This window comes from Xiphias gladius, chromosome 8 (genome assembly GCF_016859285.1).
Source record: "Xiphias gladius isolate SHS-SW01 ecotype Sanya breed wild chromosome 8, ASM1685928v1, whole genome shotgun sequence".
Taxonomy (NCBI): Eukaryota; Metazoa; Chordata; class Actinopteri; order Istiophoriformes; family Xiphiidae; genus Xiphias; species Xiphias gladius.
In genome coordinates this window covers 17,201,638-17,210,200 of record NC_053407.1, presented here as the reverse complement: position 1 = coordinate 17,210,200, position 8,563 = coordinate 17,201,638, and positions in this window count along the sequence as shown.

Sequence of the window (8,563 nt, the reverse complement as noted above, 5' to 3'; positions counted from 1 at the left end):
AGAATATGAACCCTCACACCATAAATGAGAGTATATGGGAGGAAATGATTCTGCCTCCAGTGGTGGAAAGTTACTTAGTGTAATACTTAAGTATTTCCATTTCATGACACTTTATATTTCTGCTCCACTACAGGTTATAGTCTTTATTGCACTACCCAGACAGGAGTCATTACTTTACAAATTAAGATCCCACACACAAAACATGAAGTTTCAAAATACACTGTAAAAAATAAACAGTTTATACAATTTGAGTTGAAATGATTAGTCAGTCTATTTATTAGTGGATTAGTCAGTTATAAAATAATCAGTCAGCAACTGATTTGCTAACTGAATAATTGTAACTCATCTAAAATATCAAACATTTCATGGTTTCAGTTTCTCAAATGTCACAACTTGATGCTTTCCCTTGTCTTAAATTACAGTAAACTGAAGCCTTTCCAAGTTTAGACTGTTCTCTAACAAATAAAAAGACATCTGACTGTGTCAGCTTTGAGCGCTGGTTAATTGCCATGTGTTTGTGTATTAGGACCCAGGAAAGTAAACGGACTGAGAAATGTAAATATTCAGCAGATTAAACCATAATTAAAATAATAATTATCTACCCTACATAAAATAGTCAAAAATGTGCTCCACCTTAACCAACAAGAAGAATAAAATGCCGCTTTCACATTATAATAATCTAATTATATACTACATAATAGATTGTACAGTATATAGTATATAATTAGATATACTGCACTCACAGGGGCAATTTCTGCATTGACTACCTTTACTTTTGACACTTTAAATACATTTTCCTGGTGATACTTGCACACTTTTAGTTAAGTGCCTTTTTGAATGAAGGACCTTCACTTATAATTGAGTATTTTTACTTTGAGGTCCTGGTACTTGGGCAAAGGATTTGAATACCTCCTCCACCACTGTTTGTTACACATCCAATGGTCAAGAATGACACAGGTTGTTCAATTTACCCACAGCAGAAAAGATTTTCATACTCAACGTAAAGGGCCGTACCATCCGGCAATTTGGCAATTGTTTACAACTATGCTGCATTTTTACTCATCTATAATGCAACAAGTAGACAAAATGTCCACTGAAATGGATCACCAGTGCGATGAAGTCTGTACAAGTTGACGCAATGTAAAGTACTGTACGTGATCTGTAGTAAAAAAGCTCACATTTGCAAAAACACCAGCGTGTTCCTTTAACATGCGGTCTGACTGTGTAATATCAGCTGCTGCTGCTGCTGCTGCTGCTGCTGCTGCTGCTTCGTTCAAAACCTTAAGAGATTCAGCTGGAGTACATCAGAGCGCTAGCAGTGGCAGGAAGCAGATCGCAAAAGATAAACTGCTGTCACATACTGGCTCTCTGGTATCTCGGGATATAGACTCATTGCTCAGATATTGGTAAGATTCATCATAACATTAGGGATGTTTTTGTTTGATTTTATTTGGTCAGTGTACTGACCAGTTTACTTGGTCAGTTGAAGGCTATAGTTTCTGGTGCTGTTGAACTCCGCAATATACAGAGATGTTTTTTTGTTTTTTTTTGTCATTTAGCCCACTCTCTTGATATAAATGAGGTGGACAAAAATAATAGAAACACCTGTCAGGTTTTTTTTTGACACTTTGAAAACAAACACCTTCAAAAATGTTGAGTCTTTTATAAAAAAAAATTTGTTAGGACCCAGTAAAAGCCTAGTTTCTATCAATATACCAGAAATTCAAAGTGTTTTTTAAGGTTTCTCTTTGGCTGTTTTTTCACCTCCTTTTGCCCCAAGGGGTTTATTCCAGATGAAATAATTCTCCAAACAAAAGCAAACCCCCAAATTAGAAACTCGTTTGGATTGATCCCCGTATTTCTCATCTTATTCCTCTCACAATTTCCTAAATACACTGTTAATGCTGGCTCTGAGATTCTGGATTCTGGATTCAGCTTTTGATGCTTAATGCAATACTAAAAGGTCTTTAAAGAATGAGAGTTAGTGTAGGTCAATTAGTTAAAAAGGGTAATTGTCGAATAAATAAATAAATAAAAGGCAGAATTTGCAGTGTGAGCTTGTTTGAGCTGCACCGTGATGTCATGTGGGAACTGACAGACCTGTGTGTCTCAGTGGTTACAGAGCAGAACTATAAAACATGCTCGAGCACACAGCCAATATGCCTCTGTGAGCACCCAATTTGTTTAAAATGCGCAGGCCCTAATCTGCCACTGTCAGTCCTCCGGCTACTTCTCATAGAGGAGATTTATTTATTACTCCATCTCCATTGTTATCTGCGCTCTCTCTGATCTATTCTGCCACAAACCCCTCCAGACTCTGCAGCGTCTTCCTCAACAAGCCCTCCCCCCCTTTTATTTTTTCAATTAGTCACTCACTAGTTAAATATTAACCAACTGTAAGAAAAAAAAAAAAAGAAAAAAAAAATGCAGGTGATCAGTGAAACCCTCGCTGAGATGTGGAGGAATGAGAGTGAACATCTGTTTTGTAATAAACGGTTCCAACGTTAGCTACATGTTCTGCGCCTAAGCAATTAAAGCTGCCACGTTTGGAATAGATTTGCATAGACACACATGTGAGAGGCTGATAACACTCTGGGTATTGTTGGTGTGCACTGCATGAGCCGAGGTGCAATATAACAGGGCTGTTGTGCTTAATGCGGGGATTTTCAGTTCATCCTGCTCTGTATATCACTGAATCTTGAGGGCGCAGCGAAGGTAAAATGTTGTGTCTGAAAGTACGGCTTACTAGATACCTAAATGAAGTAGTGTGTGTTTGAAGAGATCTGAATCAGCAGAGTCAGGGTCTCTACTGGAGAGAACATCTACCTGAGGGGGAAGAGTCTGTGGTCTATGGGTGTCTCTAACAACTGATATGGGTGTAGTCCGGTTAATCTGTGCTGTTCACCTCTCCAACAGCTTTTCCCAGAGACAAGTGACCATTGCATAGAAAATGGTGTATTAAACTGAAACATCAACTAAAGATTATTTTTGTCATCGATTAATGGTGATCATTATTCATTTAGACTATAAAATGCCAGACAACTGTGAAAAACAGCCATCAAGCTCAAACATCAGTCTCATACCCAAAGATACTCAGTTTATACTGACATAAGACTCGTATTTAATTTGCATTAACCATCAAATACTTGCCATATTTTTGCTTGATAAATGGGTTAAATGGTAAATCGGTTCTGAAAATGCTGCCAATTCTTTTTTTCTTATCAACTGACTAATTGATTAATTGTTGAAACACACCTGAACTGAAAGCACAAACGTCCTGGACAAAATGTGAAAGTTATTTATGTCCATACCATTTGTACCTAATGTGGGTTTTCATATCTGACTGATGTTAAAGACATGGAAAAATGTAAAAACAAACAACTTTATAAAGGAATTTGTAGTTTGTTGTAAAAACACAAATCCTTGAAATGTCATTTGATCTAAAACTAATTTAACACATATAGAAACCAAAATCTTCACCGAGCGCTCATACTGTATGTTTTGAGTCCGCGTGCTGTTTTTCACATGTGACATTCATGACATCTGGTCGGATACGTGCGACACGGGGAAGAAAAAATACAGCAGTCATGCATCACTGTCAGCCTTGTTTGACATTGTGAGCTGGCCCTGCATGTGTGTATGTTGCAGAAATATGTCTCTGTCAGTGTGCGAGTGTGCGAACTTGAACTGTGTGTGTCAAATGCTGTTTTCTGTAACGGCCATTATTGCTGTCAGCGCTCGGCAGAGGAAGCTGGTGTGGTGTCCTCGTCCTTTCCTGAGCCGCCTATGAAAAGGCACCAGTCCTAATTACATGATCCACCAGGCTTCTAATTCGCCATACTCTTCTCAAATGACATTTACTAATTACTCCTTCCTTTTTTAGAAACAGCTTTCTGGATTTGATCCAGGCCCCCTCATGCTCATTGTCATGTAGGAACAAACAAGTTGGCTGTTGTGGCAGTCACAGCCTATTTGATTGAAAGTGAGTAAGCAAACATACAAACAGACATCTCAAATCCCTTTAAAGCATGATGTTGTGTTAAACAATCTGGATTAGCTGTAGTCAGGAATTAAACGGAAAAAGAGAGAGATGTGTGGGGAAAGCTGCAGTGCAGAAATTTTGGGACGACAAGCAGAATTGCCGGAGCCCACAGAACCCCCTCAAAGAGGGCAACCAAAACGTTCTTCCCAGTGTTCAAAAGCGTTTCCCCGATGCTACAGCTACAGCCAAACAGCTCCCTCGACTGTAGTAATAGTTTGGGGCCACATTCACACCGCATGCAAATGGTCATCATGTGCGCCATTGTCCAAACATAAAATTAGTCGAGTCCGATGAATGGAGCAGCGCAAGAAGAAATATTTCTCTCTTGCCAACATGACTCCCAGGCTCTGTGATAGATTTGAGACCTTTTCTTGGATGCTTCAGTACCTTCTGCCCAGTGCATGCTGGGATATTCTCTAGCCAGTGGCGTGCACAGACTCTCTAAGCGGCAGGGGTGAAACTAAAAAGAAGACAACTCAGGGTTACCACTGAGTACTAAGTCTCCGTTATAAAGGGTTTGTAAGCTGTAACTAATAGCCTTATTAATTGTTAATAAAAAATGACTACAGTTACAAGCCATTAATAAGACCAACTTTTGTGTTCTGAAAAATTAATTTTGCTGTTGTTTCTCCTCCTCCTTAATTAATAAGTCATCAGCTCTGCAGTTCTAAATGTTAATACTTTACTTTAACTGGAATGCAGGCTGACATGTCTCGCTGACGGTCTCCAATGTGGCAGGCGGCCATTGCTCCCACGGCTGCTCTCTCTCAACTCCGGCTGATTCTCCTGTGTCAAGACCAGTTAGATGGCCTGCCAGTCACAGCTCATGAGTGGGGGAGTGGGAGAAACTGGACCCACCAGACACTGGCTGCGTTATGTCCGGACAATACAGTGATACTACTGGCTGTGGCACATCTTTACAGCATGTGTGTTTTGTGTTTAGCAAGTTATATTTTTTGCCTCGTTATCGGAGATGACTGTGGCCATGTGTTGTTCGCTGATACTCCCATCGCTCACAGCCGTTGTGTAACACTGCAGAGATGCTCTAAGACCCCCAGGTGCCACTTTGACTCCTGGTCACATGCCCGAAGTCTGGGCTTGCGCAAATGCAGATTTCAGAGTAAGAGATGAGCACACAGAGTCACTAGACTCTTCACTTAGCCTACATGGTGAAATTGAGGCAAATGTCACTGTACACCTCGCATCCTAAACACAATAAACCACACTCATTTCTAATGTGTTAACGTAATCCCATTTTATCTCAAAATATGCAGCTTTTTACTCCAAATGCATGCTTCTATTTTTTGCAGCAACCCATGAAACAGTGTGTACTGTTCTAGTACTCTATTTTAGGAGCAGGACATGAATTATAGAGCAAAGTGGCCAACAATGTGTATTGCAATCCCTTTCTACTGACCTGAGTGCACTGAGAGAGAGCCTCGTGAAGAGAGTGTCTGCGATGAGTGACCATGAGCTGCTCCTGGAGTGCTGGTGGGCTGTGTGATGGCAGAATCCCTGCTCTTGGCAGCGGCCCAGGCCATTGTGATTTGTGCTCGCTGCTGCCTACAGGGTCACCACCTGGCTGCCGCTCCGTCCAGTCTCCCCCAGTTACACAGAGTGCATCCACAGCAGGTCTGGAATTGAATTTCACACGTCACGGTCAGCTTAACTGTGTTTTCTGCAAAGGTGCGTGTCCCTTGAAAAAGTTTGTCCTGATATGCTTGAGAATGATCGTGATGAGGGAGGATATACTTCAGCTCCCCTGCACACTCTGAATTGCTGTTACTACTGTAAATACACTATTCATGGTACCATAGCAGGAAAAACATAAATGTCGTGCAAACGCCCAGAATTTCAGGGGGTTAACCTTGACCCACCAAAGGTACAGTATGCCATTATCTGGATGTATTATCAATCTTCCATACCTTCTCCTGCAAAGCCACTGAGTTTTCTTCCTCATTGCCTTTTCTGAATTTACTGAAGCCTTAAGCAACATTTGATCCCGCCCTGCAAGGGACATTTTTGACCTTTACCGAGCCTTGCAGGTTGCACCTCCTCCCAGGCTTTGTGCTACCCTCTAATAATCAATACAGTGGATACAAGGCATACAGTACAGTAAATTGGTAAATTGATGTGTTTGGCCATGTTTGGGGTTTTGTGTTGGCCAATCCAGGTAAAGGAGATGGGATCCAGTATGAGAGGAAGACCGGTCTGGAAAGCTTAACTTTGTGCAGAATGTCCCATGTGCTTGAGCATTATCAGCTGCCTTTCCAAAATGTCACATGATCTTTATCGACTTTTAAGCTCCTCCATTCACAAAATAAAAAAAAGTTTTTAAAGTGAGTTCACTTATTGAGTCCTCATTACATTGGCAATAATACAAGACACTGTCAGCTTTCAGCTTTATTAGCTAATGACAGCAGGAAGTTGTTTTCCTTTTTATTTGAAACTATACCTAAATGCCACATAGTCTACACTATATATACAATTAGATCAAAGTATCAAAGTGGTGAAAATGTAAAAGTAATTGCCAAATGATGGTCACTTGTGAGGAAAACAAACAAAACATCAGCGCAAGTATAATTGTCAGCCAGTCGGGGACGTGCAGGCCTACATGTTCCTGACAACTTTACACATATAAGTGCGATATTTACCTTCTTCTTAGGTCTTTTTTAGTCTCCACCAATTACTGAGGGTAATATCTGGCTATTTAGCTGCTAAACGCTCCACTATGTTGACCATCTAGTTGCTAACTTTGCCGTGCATGCAGTTGGTGCTCATCGAGCCTTTTACAGAGGGTTTATAAACTGCCCGATGTGTCCGTAAAGGACGCTGATGAGAGAGGAGTTTGCAGGGTGCTTGGCATTAAATAGAATACTCACAGGCACGTGTGCTGAACAGGTGCATTCTTATTTCTACAACATAATGCAGAAAAAAAAAATATTTCCCCAGTCGTCTCAGCTCACACTTCGTGACAGCTTGCTCTATACAACTCAAATGCAAACATGTTTGTGACTTAGTGATTGCAGATCAAGAATTTATTAGTATCTATTGAAAGTCTCTCCTAAAGCAAGTGAAAAACCTGTATTCAATTTAAAAAAAAAAAAACATTTTGGAGGTGATTATGTACTCTAGTATGAACGGAAGCTTCTGTGGTTCTCTACAGGTTCAAGACTTTTCTTCTCACATTTTTAATCCCTACATTTGTGTTTGCATGTCCACTTAACTGGAATCAGCAGTTTCTATCGCTTTTCCTTACTATACAGTTCCACATAAGAGACAAACGCTCGCCTCAAAGTAGGCCAGCCACTATGAATAAAGACATTAATGCAACGTGGCAGAGCACAAGAAGAGCAGCGAAGGCAGGGTGTCTTCCTTCAGCTAACATGAACTCAGAAGGGACACGTAAACAAGTTCCTCCATTATATAATCGGCCCCTTCCCCCTTGAAGCATCGCTCATTTTACACACCCATTCCACGTCATGTCTTCTCTCTGCGCGCTGGCTAAAGCAGAGACTGAGGATCGTTGATGTTGTCTAATTCCATGTGTCCTCTGGCGTTCACAGTGTGTAGCTGCCTCATTACTTCACCCATTGCCCATCCACTGCTCGTGGCAAGCAAAGCTCTTCAAGACAAGGTCCTTTTGGCCATGCTAACAGTCGGCCCACCACTGTTGATTCAGACCGAAATATCTCAACAGCTACTGGATGGATTGCCATGAAATTTTGTACTGACATTCATGATCTCCAGAAGATGAAGCCTATTGACTCTGGTGATCTTCTGACTTTTTCATCTAGCACAACCGGCAGATCAAATTTTTCACTAATTCAATGAAATAGCTTGACATCTAGTTGATGGACTGGCACAAACGTCATGGTTCCCAGAAAATGTATCCTGATAACTTGGGTGATCCCCTGACTTTTCATCTAGTGCCATCATTAGGTCAATACTTTTCCAAATTATCTGAGCCTACGCTATAGGCATTTAGCTCAAATACCACATTCCCTACTGTAATCAAACATGTGGCTTATGGTTAGAAATAGACAGAAACAGAAATTATATTAACCTTATTCAAACACTGCAAATAAGACACTGGACTGAAAACAACGTGTCAATCTGATACCATACATCATGCAGAGGAAGTAAAAAAAAACAAAAACAAAAAAAGACTAATATGAGAAGCAAATTGCCACTGAAGGTAAATGTCCCTAACACCAGTCTGACTGTATTCACAGCCTGGAAGAAATGGGCACAGGAGACAGTTGTGCCATAAAGGATGGCAGGCAGAGATTTCATCTGGAAGACGGAGATGAGAGCGATGAGATGGCCCACAGGGGTTATTGCCAATATGGTCTCTGCAGTACTCAATCACTGTTAAATTAAATCTAAGGATGACAGATGCTGCCAATCAGCGACGGGTTAGTGAGGTCAAATTAAGATCCATACGCTGACCTTTTTCTTGGCTGCCTCCTTTCAGAGAGCCTATCATCAGGGCTATCAATAGGGACTAATGAGCCTTAG